At 41.9% G+C, this 16,377-nt stretch overlaps 1 long non-coding RNA gene across 1 annotated transcript in view; it reads left to right on the forward strand.

The window, feature by feature from the left end:
* LOC129059198 (uncharacterized) overlaps positions 1-8,362 on the forward strand; it is a 32,050-nt gene extending 23,688 nt beyond the window's left edge. The window contains exons 3-4 of the long non-coding RNA XR_008524921.2: positions 365-443; positions 8,094-8,362. This is a non-coding gene — a long non-coding RNA (uncharacterized LOC129059198). The remainder of the gene's footprint in view (positions 1-364; positions 444-8,093) is intronic.
* The last annotated feature ends 8,015 nt before the right edge of the window (positions 8,363-16,377 follow it).

The raw sequence follows: 16,377 nt of genomic DNA on the forward strand, positions 1-16,377 counted from the left end.
CTCTATCTGTCATGATTGCTGTTAACATTTTTTCCCAAAACTTGTCAGCAAAATGTTAAAGGGAAACTCAAACATTCCGTGAACTTCCTTTGACTATTCACCAATTCCATTCTTTTAATTACAGATGTGATTTGGTTTCTCTTATTCCCACCTGGACTATTTCGCACCTGGATAAATCTTGGTTGGGCTGGTGGAGGCTTATTTCAAGATGTTCTCCAGATCTGACCCACATCCCATAGGATTTAGGCCTACAAAGAATTCAGTGAAGTGTTAAAACAAGTAATACACTAACACAGTTGGCAAGCTCAGGATTGCTGCCCGGCAGTTTGGGATTGAGGGAAATGACGAGGATTTCTTTTTTCAGGGTGGGATGCGGTTGCCCTATTCTGCTGCTGAATGTATTCTGAAAAGAAGCCCTCCTAGGTGGCGGTTTCTTCGGGGAGGTATGATTAACTGAGCAAGACTGTTCTCTGTTTTGGTTTTGGAAGAACAACTGGGTACGGACACTTTATTTAAAGAGCACATTTGTTTGGCCTAAATACCAGTGTCTTTCTATAACCACACTCGAGTTTAGATCAGTAATTCATTTAATTTCTGATTTAAACTCATGCCCTAACTTTGAAAAACTATGCCTGGGGAGAAGAAAATTACCAGAGCGTTCACCATCTCCAAAAAAGCTTTCGGCAATGGAGGACCGCTACTTGTTTAGCACATGACTTTGGAGAAACCACAAAGCTCGAAAATACTAATTTTTTTCATTAGAGTGCCAGAAAAGTCAACCCAACAGTTTTAAACAGTGGTTTTTATATACTATTAAAAGCTCTATAATAAGCAACTTTGGGAATCAGGATGAAAGCTAATTATAGAACTTCTTTGCCATGGCTGTTTCTATTTACATCTTCAAAACCACAGAAGCAAATAATGTAGGCTTTCCTAATACGTCAGCATCTTCTTGATTTCTGAATTCTTTGAAGCTGCTCTAAATCTTTCCCTTGAAAACACATTGTGGTTGAATATTCCCAGTTCAAGGACAATTTCAGTTTAGAGTTTTTAGTCCAAGTATACTATTCTTTCCTTGAAATACTGAATCTCAGGACTCAGACAAAACATCAAAATTGTTACTCAACATGGTGCATGTTATCCAGTCCCTTTTGTGTGGGTTTAATTTTTTGTGTGTTTGCTGACTTCATCAGTAGCAGCAAAACACAGAAGAAACATTAGTCAAGAGCATGATGTATCTGCTATGTCCTGATCTTTTCTACCACCAAAAGGCAGGTGTAACTTATGAGTCGATTTTTAAGAAAAAGAAAATGTTAAAAGTGAAAGAAACTGTTTAGAGCAAACATTTCAGGATACTGCCATGTCTAGCTAGATTGAATGTTTCAGCTTCAGTCTTACTCCCAAAGCTTTGTAGCCAATTTACACTGTGGCAATTGACTCAGTTGGCCTGGAGAGCTATTATGAAAGCAATTCTCTCCAGTGCCCAGCCTTGCAGACACACCCAATTGACCCCGAATTAATCAGTACCCACCTACACCGCAGTTCTCAGTCCTGGCTGCATATTAGAGTCGCCTGGGGAGCTTTTTAACAATCCCCATGCCAAGTAATTAAATCAGACCAATTAAATTACAGTCTCTGGGGGTGTGGCCCAGTCATCAGCAGCTTTTACAGTTTCCCAGGTGATTACTGTGGGCAGGCGCGGCTGTAAAACTGCAGCTCTATCAAGAGCACATCAGTGAGGTTCCAATTCCTTGGGTATTTCCATTCTTCGTTTTACACAGTGTGGGGTAAGACGCTGCCTTGGACTCCCAGAACAGTTCCCCATTTTTAAAATGTCCCTGAATTGGGCAAACAGTCTAATAGAAAAAAAGCAAAAGGTAAAACATACATATCCATCATAGATTTATGGTCTCATAATTTCAATCTCAAAAGTAATCAGCATTTTTCTAAAAGGAAAATCTGCATGTACCTATTGTTTTGTAGTGATGAGTATGAAGTATTTACTATCCAATGCCTTTGGGACTGAGGGAAAAGAGATAGTCTCGCATCTTCTGCAGGCGTGAAAATACTACTGCTACTACTGAAGTCGCTAATATTTAATAAGCCGGGGCAAGGAGCCAGGACTTGCTCTAGGAACTCCATGTGTATTAACTCATTTGATCCTCACAACAATCAAGTGAGGTCAATATCATGATTATCGCCATTTTCAGCAGGGAGATAGAGGCACTCCTGAGGTCACACATCTCACGAGGTGAGGGAGAGGGATGCAGAGTCGGGCATTCTAGGTCCAGAGTCTGTATACCTGGGGACTCATAAAAAGGTAGGGAAATTGACTAATCTCTGCCCATAGCCTTACGTAGGCCCCAAGATAGCAAAATTCCTCTTTTAGGAAATTATCTTAAGAAAATAACCAGATACATGTATAAGTATGTTCATTAGAAATATAATAAAATATTCAGGAAAAAAATGAGTCAAAAGTCCACACATAGGGGGTTGGTTAAGCGAAACATATTATAGCATGTCATGGGGCCGTATGTTCCCATTTAGAAGCTGTGTTGTAAAGTGGTTCTTCTCAGCCCTTTTCATGTCATGAAGCACAAACTGAATGACAGTGTTTTTAATCACACCCTGCATTAACACTCAAGTTGGCTGGAAGTGACTGTTTGGGAAACTGGTGGCATAGCCCCCACCAGCTGCTGCAAGAGCTGACAGCATCAAAATCTTGGTGTGCCCATTCCTCGTCACCAAAGACCAGTTAGAAAGTTCTCGTGTGTAGGAATATATTTTGCTGTAGGAGAGTGTTCCCTAGATTTTGCTAAGCTCAGAAAAGGCGTACTATAAGGAAGCATCTTGAATATATTCCAGGCTGTTAACTCCATCAGTACATATAGGCACAGATGGTTGTACCAATTGTTAAAACATCAAACGACCTTCATATCATGGGCGCACAGCCAGTGCACCAAGAACCCCACCACCATCACCACTACCCACACACAGGGCTTCCCTGAAATCCGGCAGCCCTGGACCACCTCAAGGCAAAGCAACCGCCAGGTAAAGCCTAACTTGGAGGGCTTGGTTGTCAGTGGTGGCAGTTATTGTTCTCCATCAGCCAACATGTGTTCTGATTGGTTGGTGCCTAAGCTTGGCAGGTGTTTAAATGTTTTGAATATTACATGTGTACATAAAAAGAAGTTGATTCATGGATACGAATATGTGGTTTGATAGAAGAAAAAAGACCCAATGTTAGCTAGATCAGCAGGGCTACTACAGTTTCCAATAACCTATTGTCCATTTTGAAATAGGTAGAGAAGATTGGGAATGGTTCTAGCATAAAGAAAAAAAACAAAGATTTAAGGTGATGGATATTTCAAGAACACTGATTTGATCTTTACAAACTATATGATTATATTAAATTATCATGTGTACCTTCAAATTATGTACATCTATTATGCATCGATAAAAATGCATCAATAAAACAATTATTCTTAAAAAATCTAGGTGGAGAAGAGTTTCTGGAGGGATATATGTCACAGTATTATTGTTTATTCTGCTCTTTTCTGGATTTCCCACTCTTCAGCTTTGGGCAAGTGTATATTTAGAAAAAATAAAGACCAAAACATCATTTTTATTTGGAAGTAAACTTGCAATTATGGTTGAATCTGGGTCCTTAAATCCTATTAATTTACAAAAATATACTTTGTCTTTGTAAGCATCAGAAAGTTCCTCAGCTAGTGGAGGAAAGTTCCCACTGATTGGGACTAAGAATACTGGATGTCACAATGATGACCTAAAAATCAGAAGATCTTTTCCCCATTTTTTAGATACTACAAGAAATTCTCTTATTCATGTTGAACCCTAAAGAGTGGAAGGGGCCCCAGGAATAAGTGAGATGGAATTTCAAAGTCAAATCATTTTGATTTAAAAACAATTTTTAAAAATATGGTATATCTTCTACCTTTAGGCTGTGGACCAAAGTCTCATGCAAGTGCGTAAGTGGCCAGGGTTCTTTCTATGTGTTCCCATCAAAGGGCTCTTCCAGTCTCCCATGGGTTTGTGCCACTGTGGACCAGGGTCAGCGTGATTGCAGTCAGAGAAGGCAGCAACCTGTTTGAGTGGCGCAGGTCAGAGGCCCTCAAAGTGGCCCCCGATCAGCAGGGCTCCTGCTTTGCCTGGCTTAAGGAAATAATGGCATCTCCTTCGTGCCTCTCAGTCCCCCTTACAACTTCAATGCGATTGCAAAGGGCACCCTTTAGTATTGCTCTCAGCCTGCACTTCTAAATTGACAAAAAAAGGTCTAGCTTTTCCTTAATAATTGTTTGGCTCAGAAGGCAGCCAAAAATGGTTCCATATAGATTTATATGTGATTATCTGCTAGGAATTCTTTCTCCCAGAAAATACTTCCATGTAGCCACCTGGCTGTAATGGGAAATTTCATGTTCTTACAGGACCGCTCCACCCCATCTAACACGACCCAATCGTAATTCATTTTCCTTCTGCTCAGAGTTGGCTTATGAATGGTCATAGACCCAAGCCAAGCCCATCAGAATCCTCCTGGGTTTCTCTGTGTGTTTTGGTTATATGTGCATGGTACCTGCAAGTGTACGTGCCTGAGTGTGTGTGCTTTATAGGAACTCCAAGAATCAGTCCCCTTTTAGTTTGGGGAACTATCACACGTACAACTGGGGAGCTGGCGGTGGCCGTAAGGTCACGTCTTTCATAAGGAGGAAGCTGCGCTCCCAGGCAAGAGATGGAAGCGGAGGTAAGAGGTGGGGAGGTGCTCTTGTTGTTTTTAGGCCTGACTTTATCCTGCCCCTTCTAATTTTTAGTCAACCTATTTCTTGGATTCTGTGAGGTATTTCAGTTTGTGTTTGTAGCATTTAGAACCTGAAGAGTCGTGATTAATGCATTGTCTTCCCTATTTTACTTCTCAGCTTCTTTTTTGCCCTAGGATAATGCCCTAAGTGAATTAGATTCAGCAAAGTCACTTGTTTTGAGAAGCAAGGAGTGAGCAGAGAGAATTTGAGGGAGGGAGAGGTGCCACCAGGAAAGGTGGCTAAGAGCAGCATTAAGGTCCCGGAGGGATGGGGCCAAGAGCATAAGAGATGCCTGGGAGAAGTAGCAGCACAGAGAAAACAGAGTGTGACTAGCTCAGCATCATGCCAAAGGCCCTGCTGAGGTGCTGCTTGCAGGTGTTAGTGGTTTTTCTGTCTTCACGTGTTATTTAAAGATCATGTTATTTAAAGCTAGACATTTTTGGGGAATGTAGAAGCGAAGGCTGATAACAATACTAAAGGGTGCCCTTTGTGGAGTTTTGAAGTTGTAAAGGTGGACTGGGAGGCACGAAGGAGATGCCATTATTTCCTTATGCCAGGCAGAGAAGGAGCCCTGCTGACTGGGGGCCACTTTGAGGGCCTCTGACCTGCGCCACTCAGACAGGCTTCTGCCTTCCCTGACTGCAGTCACACTGACCCTGGTCCACAGTGGCAACAACTCCCTGGAGGCTGGAAGAATCCTTTGATGCGAACATATGGGGAGAACCCATAAGTGCATAGCTATGCACTTGAATGAGACTTTGGTCCACAACCTAATGGTAGAAGATATATCCCATTTTTAAAAATTGTTTTTAAATCAAAATGATTTGACTTTGAAACTCCAACTCAGTCATTTCTGGGTACCGCTCTCTTTCTTTAGGTTCAGCATGAACATGAGAATTTCTTGTGGTACCTGGAAAATGGGGAAAGAACTCTCTTATCTTTTGGTTGTCATGGTGATATCCAGTATCCTCTTTATCCCTGACAGTGGTACCTCTCGTGCAGCTGCCTTGGCAACTTTCTTGGTGCTGGGAGACACAGCGCCTAGAGTTTATGCTCCTGGTGGACCCCGGAGCCTTTCCCCTTTGAAGTCTTGCCACTTCTCTGAAGGCTTCCCTTAGGTTGAGGCAGAGGTCACTGCTATTGAGGAAATTTGTCAATTTCTATGCCCTTCTATAAGGAAATAACCTCTCTCTCTCTCTTTCTCTCTTTCTCTTTTTTGTTTTGAGACACAGTCTCACCCTGCCACCCAGGGTGGAGTGTGGTGGTACGATCTCAGCTCACTGCAGCCTCAACCTTCTAGGCTCAAGCAATCCTCCTGCTTAGCCTCCTGAGTACCTGGGACTATAGGCACATGCCACACACCTGGGTAATTTTTGTATTTTTTGTAGAGAAGGGTTTCGCGATGTTTCTCATGTTGTTCTTGAACTCCTGGGCTCAAATGATCTGCCCACCTTGACCTTCCAATGGGCTAGGATTATAGGCATGAGCCACCATGCCTGGCCCATCTCTCTTTCTGATTAGCATCTCTGAATACCCCTATGCCCACTCCACTGGCTTCCCCTAGCAAAGCACCCTAAAAGAGCTCGGCTTTTGGAACTCCAAATCCAGAAAAGGAATGTCTTTACCCTCTGCTTTCTACCTGGAACCCAAACTTTCCTTATGGCAAGAGAGGACAATGAGACCCACCTGCTTGTCACGAGGAAAAAATTATGCAAAGACAGCTAAAATACATTTCCACTACAGTACGTAGCCTTCACATACTTTCAGTTATGAGCTGCTTTTGAAAAACACCGGACAGAAATAATGAGTGCCCCATCCTTCTTGCCTTTACACCTACAATCCCTGCATAAGCCCAGAGTTTCTGCCCAGCCCTTGGGAGACTGTCAGACTTTGCCTGGCGCTGAATCTCATGGTGAATTTGCTATGGTGCTGACCTTGCTCTTTGTCTTTTTATTCAAATATTTGCCACTGTGCAACACAATCATATATTGCATCTATGTAGTATTGATATTAAAGTGTTTAGCCAATTAGGTAGTTTGGTATTAGGTAATTTAAAAATACTTCAAAATAATTTATTTATTAAACCCTATTCTTTTCTACTGAACATACGCCTCAAGAATGCTTCCATTTCTCCTGTTGGTTTCAGGCAGGCATCATTATGCACAAGGTCCTGTGTTGTTTAGGTGGCTCAGAGGAAGAGTGGAAGTCAGGCATATTTCAGGAGTTTAAGTTAAAACCTGTCCCAGGGGAAAGACTGTTCCCTGAGTGGAACAGAAGCAAGCAGAAAGCTGTGTTCAGAGTCTCCAGGATGCATGACAGAGGACACTGTGTGTGTGCACGTGGGTGTGCATGCATGTGTGTGTGTTTGTGTGCATTATCTCCATACACACACGCATAAATATGTGTACATATATATATTCATAATCCCATAACCGTACTCATTTTTGGCCTTCTCTAGAATCATAAATATATGTACTTTCTCACATTTACATTTGAATGAGTGTATTGAATGAATGGTGTCCAAGGATATATTTGAACAAGCAAAGTGTTACTGCAACATTGCACTAACTTGGAAGTTGTTTGTCAGAAAACTGAACTATCTGGAACACAAAGAACTGAGAAGAAAACAAAACAGATGTCTCAGAACACTTGAGTCCTGGGCACTTTATTTAGAAAAGTGTCATTTTCGTCTGTTTCCCCTTATGTTACATACAGTTCAACTGAGCCAGGCCTTTTGATTTCTGTGATGAAAGGCCTTGAATTTTGGAGCCAGCAGGGCTTGGGCTTGAATTCAAGCAAATTAACTCTTCTGAGGACCATTTTCTTAATCCATACAGCAGAAATAGTTACATCTGTGCATAAAGATTTATTATGAGAATTAAAGAAGCTAAATATGAAAAGAATCTAATGGAACCTGACATACAAAAAGTATTCTTTAACAGGCCAGGCGTGGTGGCTCATGCCTGTAATCCCAGCACTTCGGGAGGCCGAGGCAGGCGGATCACGAGGTCAGGAGATCGAGACCATCTTGGCTAACATCCTGGTGAAACCCTGTCTCAACTAAAAATACAAAAAAAATTAGCCAGGCCCGGTGGCGGGCACCTGTATTCCAGCTACTCAGGAGGCTGAGGCAGGAGAATGGCGTGAACCCGGAGACAGAGCCTGCAGTGAGCCGCTCATGCCACTGCATTCCAGCCTGGGCGACAGAGCGAGACTCCATCTCAAAAAAAAAAAAGTGTTCTTCAACAATAGTTTGTTTCTTTCTCCTTCTTTTCCCAGCTCATGGAAAATTGGAAGCAGGAGAAGAGAAGGAGGATTCAAAGATGGACAGACCAACGACGGCCAGAAAGAACACTCCAGCCTAATAGCCTAACCCTAAGAGATCTCAGGACGAGACTAATAAGAAAGACCCAGGTCCTCACTGGCGTCTGAGGCCATGACTGGGTCCCAGTAACCAAGAAAAAGTGGAGCCGTGCTCAGCCGGTTTCTCAGAACTGGTGAGGCATGGCAGAAACTTTAGCACTGCTCCTCCTCAAAATAAATAAGGTAAAAAGAAAATATTGGGGGCAGCAAATGAAACTTTGCTCAGCATAGAGGACAGCTGAGGTGTTCACATGGCAAGAAGTGGATCCATTTGGGGGGCTAGCTAGAGCTAAACCACTTCCAGGAGCAAGAGTCCACAAGCTTTTTCAGTAAAGGTCAGATAGGAAGGATTTCAGGCTTTGTGAGCCACATCATGTCCCTGTCACCTTTTCTTCTTGTGGCTGCATGTTTTCTTGCTTGCTTGTTTCTTTTGCCACTCTTAAACACGCAAGAAAGCATTGTTAACTCACATTCTGTCCAAAAGCAAGCTATGCACTGAATTTGGCCCGTATGTCATGGTTTGATAACATCAACTACAGTGTATTACACAAGATGACAGCATCGAGTGCCTTTTCACATGTGTTCCATGAATAAATGGGTAAGGTGCATATGTCCTGTTTTGGTCATCCCACTAGTAACAAAATTATCCTCCTTGTCATTTTGGATAAGTGCATTCATTGGCGTTTCCTCATGTAGATTTGCCTTTGCTTATCAACTAGAATTTTAATCAGCCAAAAAAAGAAACATTGGCACTCATATACATGTCTGAGAGAACAGTAAAAGTCCATCACATAATAAGAGGTAGCATTTATTGTGAAGTTACTGTGTACCGGGCACTGTATATATACTTGTTAGGGGCTGACTTTTGTCCCCCTAAATTCATATGTGAAAGCCCTAACCCCTAACATGACTGTTTGGACACAGGGGCTTTAAAGAGGTCACCGAGGTTGAATGAGGTCTTAATGGTAAGGCCTTAATTCAATAGGGCCGGTAAGAAGAAGGGACATGAGGAGTGTGCACACACGGAGGAAGGGACATGAGGAGTGTGCACACACGGAGGAAGGGACATGAGGAGTGTGCACACACGGAGGAAGGGACATGAGGAGTGTGCACACACGGAGGAAGGGACATGACATGAGGAGTGTGCACACACGGAGGAAAGGCCACGTGAGGACACGGCGAGAAGGTGGCCGTCTGCGAGCCAGGAAGAAAGATCTCACCAGAAACCAACCCTATCAGCATCTTGACCTTGGGCTTTCAGCCTCCAGAACTGTGAGAAAATAAATGCATGCTATTTAAGTCACTCAGTCTGTGGTATTGTTACCATAGCACAAGTGGACGAATACAGCACTATTTAATTCCTAAAATGTTGTTATAAGGAAGGTGGTGTTGTTATAGTGAGAGAGGAAATCTAAGGGCAGAGATGGATTAGGTAACATCCCCAGTCTGGTCTAGCTAGTGAGTGGCAGAGTTGGGACTGAACCAGGCAACCTGCCCCAGGACTTCTGCTCTTCTCCTGTCCCTCAGTGGGCTCTCAACCCAGGTGGGGAGGTTCTGCAGGTGCTCTCCCCTTCACAGGAAAGATGGCTCTTGCTGATGCAATAGAGGGTTCTCAAAGTGCTTCAGCGCAGGACCTCCTGAGGACATCTGTATACCTCAGGCATGCCCATCTCACTGCTTCCAAAAGGAGCTGAACCAAGTAGGGATTGAATGGACGAGTGCTGGGTGGGGGGTAGATGCTGGAGTCTGCCCAAAGAAGAAATAGGAGCCATATTTTATTTCTCTCCTTATGCCTTATATAATATGTATGCACTTATAATGTACACCATGGTGACTTTTGTATAGACATTTGCCACATAAACCTATATTTTTTTGGCAAAATGTAATGTGTACTAAAGGAACGATGAATTTTCCAAAGTAAGCCAGTCTTTCGGAATTTCATAGCTGTGAAGGGGATAAAGCAGACTTACCCATGCAAGCCAACCTTTCTCTTGGCTGCCCTTTCCTACCCTGGACTTTGTCTCCTCTGGCTCCTGATCTCTGAGCTTCGAATCCAGCCTTGGCTAATCCTTAGTGGTGTCACACTAGAGAAACGCCCAGGCTCAGACTTTGACGTTTATCCTGAACTGAATTAAGTTCTAGCTGATTGCATGGTCAAAGATTGTTGCTGTGATGGGAAGACTGTGACTCACATGGTCAGGGGTTGGAATTAGAGCATTCCCATGTCACCAAGGTGTTCACGTGGCCTGCAGTTTAATAACTAAAACTGTAACCGACATTGTCTTGACTGGGCTTATCTGAATGTTCTGAAGAAAAAATGCCAAGTAGCATGCTTCAGGAGGGCACGGAAAAGGCCCACATAGAAAGCTGCCCTCACTGGGCCATTGTTCGGTAAAATGACATTCATTTCATTGAGCTCCCCAGAGCGTGTAATTTTGGTCGTATGAAAGTGGCTTTCTGAAATGTCCCTAAGCAGACATGTTCTATTTCTTTTCCATAAAACATGCACTAAATACCTATAATAGGTATACAGGGGGATCATGGTGGAAATAAAGCCTGAAAGATAGATATTCGACTTAATCATTTGTTAAAAGAGATAATTTTTAGTGGGAAACATTTATTATACGGAATCACTGACTAACCTGGTATATTTTTATTTTCCCACTCTTACCTTGTAAAGTTGATATTTAAAGGTGTCAAATCTATGGCTAGTGTGCCTTATTTGACGTGGAAAATATGAACTTATCTGAAGTAAAAATCACCTTCCCTTTGGGCTAAGAAAAGGCTTGGAGAGGAGAAATCTACTAAGCCTCCACCAATTATGATACAGACCCAGCGAGCTACACAGTCACAGAAACTCCTGGGCAATGTCTCATTATTATGAGATTTTAAGATACAGCATTTTTTTTAATCCATAAAGGAACAAATTGAAAGGATGGGGCAGTTGGTAACATTTAGTTTAAGCTTTTTTGAGGAAAATAAAGTTTCAAATTAGAAACTTGACCAAGATATTGTACTGATGGATTCGGCCCTGGAGTCTACAGTCAGGCTTCCCAGTCTATATATAGTCTTTGAACAGGAGTATCCTAGAAGTCTATTGCCTTCAACACATAGCGCTTTTGGATCATGGAACACGATGCAGCTGTGTTTGGCCCAGTAGGGGCAGTGGCACAAGCTGAACTGAAAGATAAGGAGGTGGTTACGGAGCAGGGAGGCAGGCGGCCTTAATGTCACGGAGACCAGGAGGCCACTAAAGGGTCAGAGGCAGAGGAACAACATGAGAGATCTGTTTCAGGATCATCTGTACTGAAATCAGAGATTCAATGTTTACTGCCATGCGTTTCCTTTCTAACTTGCTTGTACGTGACTTCCTATTTCCTGGAAGGACAGGTGTCCACACTGCCTAGCAGAGGGGTAGTTTGGATTGTGACACCAGAAATGCAAAGAGAAAACAGACAAGTTGGCGTTTTCGTTTTTCTTCCAAAATAGGTTCTGAAGCTTATCCCCTCCATCAATACTTTTTAAAGGTAAAACAACTTCCTTTGTAAAAGCTGCATTTTACTGAAAGCAGATAAGATTCTTAGAATTGACAGCAGAGGCAAGGAATAAAGTTTATTCCAAGACTTGAATGGAAAAAGAGGAAGAACCCATAGTTAAGAGTCCCATCAGCTGAGGAGGGGCCGTGAGAGGGGAGACCCAGATGGACTGTAGTTTTGGGGCAGGGGAGGACCAGAGAGGGTTCCTGATAGCGGAACAGGGTGGTTGTTGGGGCGTGGATGGGGAAACTGGGGGGCAATTGGCGGCGTGCAGATGAATAGAGCTGTTGTTCAGAGTCAGCTGCAGCTGGTCTCCAGTGCTAGGAAGTCAAGATGGAGCCCTCAGAACATCAGCCCAGGTGGAACGGGCACTGCGACAGGCCCACTTGGGGAAGCCTCTTTTTCTGTTGTACTCATGGCTATTTGGAAGGCCATCCATGGATATGGCAGTGATCTGGATCTACCAGTCCGTGGATCACCAGGGCAAACATCTGCCACCTGCACCTCAGTCTGGACTCTTTCTTCCAGGAGGTTAACATACTCACAGGACTGTTGAAATCCTTGAGGGATCAGTGGTGATGTGGAGGGAACACCCTCACCCAGCCCACGCCTCAGCAGTGGAACTATGTGTGGGTCAGGTCAGTGGTGGAAACTCAGCCCTGGCCTCCACAGCCACCTCTCTGCTGGCCCCAGGGGTGAAGAGGAGAAAGACTGGGAGCAGGGAGAGGAATGGGTGTCTGCGTAAGGGTGAACGAGGCTGACACCAATGCAATGGGAACATTGGTGAGGCCACCTTCTTGAAAAACACTTCAGGTTTGTAGTTTACCAATTTTGTGAATTTTATCTTAAATATTTTAAAACCTAGGTAGTTTCTCCTGCTATCTGTGCAATATGAAATATCTTTTTCGTTGGCATGAGGATTTGAAAAACATAGTCTAAGCAAAACATAATTAGAAAGATAAACACAGTTCCTTCTTAATCATATGACGTACGTGAAAGCCTAAATGGAGCTGTTTTGTACATTTTGCTCTTCAGTATTATCTGCGTCACAGCTACCTGCTCCCACCCTTCCCTGTGAGACCCATTACAGCAGATAATGACGAGCTGGCTAGATCCAGGGAAGAGTAAAATTAAGCCTTGATGTAACCAGTGAGAGCTACACTAATTCCTGCCCACTCAGCAGTTGATGCTCTGATAGGCCCTTTATGTGGGTGGTTGTTGGGCAAGTTTTAGAAATGCAGTCACAATTAATTGCTGTGAACCTAGGCAACTATTCAGCCTAAGAAGAGATCAATGATGTCCTCTTCTTCTTCTATCCCTCTATCTTTCCATCATGGGGATCTGACATTACATTAGAATGTTTGGGTGATGGGAGGTTTGGTCTCTGAGCTCATCCAAATGGCTCACTGGTGGCACTAATGGGACCTCTCCTGTTGCATGGAGGATCTGCAAGTCTTCACTACGGGAAAGCAATGAACGCGTCTGCTCACTTGATAGTAGTTTGATTACATTCACAATAGCTGCCTTATGTGAGACACAGTTCCCTCCCCATTTGTGTAAAGTATGCAGAAAGTTTTCTTAGGTTATTTTCTTTTCTAGTGCAAGAGTTGGAGAAAGCATGAATAAAAGTTCTTGCTACACACCTAAGTATTTCATAATGTTATTTATTTTAATTTAATTTCTTTTTTACAGTCAAGGTGTCGTCTTGTCACTCAGGCTGAGTGCAGTAACGTGATCACAGCTCATTGCAGCCTTGACCTCTTGGGCTCAAGCAATCTTCCTGCCTCAGCCTCCTGAGTAGCTAGGACCACAGGCATGTGCCAACATGCCCAGTTAATTAAACATTTTTTTAGTGGGCCGGGCGAGGTGGCTCATGCCTGTAATCCCAGCACTTTGGGAGGCTGAGGCGTGCAGATTGCCTGAGGTCAGGAGTTCAAGACTAGTCTGGCCAACATGATGAAACCCCGTCTCTACTAAAAACGCAAAAAAATTAGCCGGGCATGGTGGCATGCGCCTGTAATCCCAGCTACTCAGGAGGCTGAGGCAGGGGAATTGCTTTAACCAGGGAGGTGGAGGTAGCAGTGAGCTGAGACCGTGCCACTGCACTCCAGCCTGGCAACACAGTGAGACTCCATCTCAAAAAAAAAAAAAAATTCTGTAGACATGGGATCTCACTATGTTGCCGAGGCTGGTCTGTAACTCATCAAGTGATCTTCCTACCTTGGCCTCCCAAAGCTCTGGGGTTACAGGTGTTAGCTATTGTTCCTCGCTCAATCCCTCCCTCCCTCCCTCCCTTCTTTCTCTCTCTCTCTTTCCTTTTCTTCCTCTCTTCCTTCCTTCCTTCTTCCTTCCTTCCTTCCCTCCCTCCCTCCCTCCCTCTCTGTTTCTTTCTTTCTTTCCTCTCTCCCTTTCTTTCTTTTTAAAAAGATTTTCAGCACATGTAAGCCCTTTAAACTACATTTTTCTCCAAACTTATTTATGTACAAAAGCATGCTATATTCCATCAACAATTATGACAGGGCTGAGTCACTATCAATAGGCCTACTTTTAAAATTATTTTCTAGGATTGGAAATCAATGCATGTTGATTCCACCCATGTTTCCTGCCAGACCCTGTTTGCTGCAAAGCTTCCATTAGGAGGCCACTTGGTTGAGAATAGGAGGACAGTTGCTGGCGACTTGAGAATAGAGAAGAGCTTAATGTACATTCACAAAATATTTTGCCACAATTTTTTGTCCAGTTGATAATGGTTTCATTAAAAGTATGCAAGACATATAGTTTTTATTCACTTAATAACCAGTATAATGAAACATCTGAAACAACCTGCATGTTCAATAATAGACAACTGCTTAAATAAATTACGGTACATCAACTTAGCTGAATATTATGCAATTATTACATGGAAATTATGAACTTACACAAAAACATTAAAAATGCTATAATATTGGAAAAGAAAGCAGAATAAAACATTATATCATGCTGTGATTAGACAAGAAAACATATGTTCATTGAAAAAGACAAACTAATTTATTTATCAATGTTGCAGAATAATGGTTAATTTTTTTCTTTAAAATATTTCCATTGTGTGTTGTCCCCTGATACCAGGTGCTGAGAAGGATACAATATCACTTCTGTTAGTGTCCCTGCCAAAAATGCATGAACTGAATCTAATCATGAGGAAACATCAGAGGCACCCAAGACGAGGGCCTTCTGCAGAATAACTTGTTTGTGTGCTTCAAAAATATCAAAGCCATGATTGAAATTTTAGCCTATGTTCACTTATAACAAATCATTCATGTAGAAAATAATTCAGTAAATAATCAGACATTTCATTTTTATACTAAAAAAATCATTTTCCAAATATAAATGTTGGTGAAATAAAAAGCTTTAAATATAAATGAAAATTTTATTGATTATTTTTATTTTAAAACTTTTACTTTAAACTTTATTAACAATTTTATTACATTTTTTCATTTCTGTTTGTGATATTTTACGATTGAAATTTCCTGAATTAAGTTGATCTGTGTTATCTTATATTTGTCAGAAAGTTTAATAATCTTTAATGTCACTGTTATTCCAGGAAAAGATAGAATTGTAATAGTCTGACAATGACAAGTAATTGGTTAGACTATTTCTTTTTTCTTGGCTTAAGGATACTAAATTTGTAATATATTAAGCTTACCATCCATCACAATTAGAAATATTTTTCTTTCTGACTAAAACAACCAGAATGTAATATTTTCATATTACTTGATGAGAAAAATCCATTTGCAGTTGAGCTAAAAACAAAAGAAAACAAACAACAGCAATAAAAAAAACAAAGGAAACACTGTATTGTTACTCTGTTCCATGGAGGTGAAAGAGAACAAGACTCATTATACCCCTACTTTTCCTGGATTGAAAATTTCTCTTGGGATCTAATTCCATAATTCTTTTTTTTTTTTTGTCTTATAGTAAACAATATAGCTGCCATTTTTATTTTGCAGATGACAACTGAATCTTAAACCATTTCTACCAATTCTACCAGTAAATCTAATGGGTTAGCATTAGCTTTTCATAAAGTCATAACTTTGCTCTGGTGAATACATTTTCAGTTGAACTGTACTCAAGAAAAATTCCATCCCAGCACTTTACTTAAAAGATTGTTTAATGTTTTGTTTTGTTTTTGGATTAGCTGTAATTGCAGAAAAGAAGTCTTCAGAGCACAGAGTGAAAGTCTTTACAGCTGTGATTGTCTCCCCAGTCGTAATGACAGGTTTAATTTAAAACTGCATCCTCTTCTCATTCAGATCATCTTAAGACCAATGACTCAGAATTGCTGTTTAGAGTTAGGAGTTGGCCATTGTATCAAGTGCCGATAATGTGGTCTCCACAGGAATTCAGATTCTGATTTGGGCCTCGCTGTGTTCTAATCAAGGAACCTAATGAACTACACTCATGGTAAGTTCATCTAGTCGGAAGCCTTGGACTGTTCCGAGAATCAGAGTCAAATGTTTTAAGTGGTAATCAAGTTTCCCTTGTTATTGCTCATATTTAATCTTCAGAAAATTCTGTGTATTTATGTCGATATTTAAAGAAGAATCTTTGATTCCATGTGCATGCTAAATGCGAATTGGCTGCATAGAGTTACGCCGTTTGACCTCCTTCAACACACGGTGCAGAGT

Source organism: Pongo abelii, chromosome 3 (assembly GCF_028885655.2).
Source record: "Pongo abelii isolate AG06213 chromosome 3, NHGRI_mPonAbe1-v2.0_pri, whole genome shotgun sequence".
NCBI lineage: Eukaryota > Metazoa > Chordata > Mammalia > Primates > Hominidae > Pongo > Pongo abelii.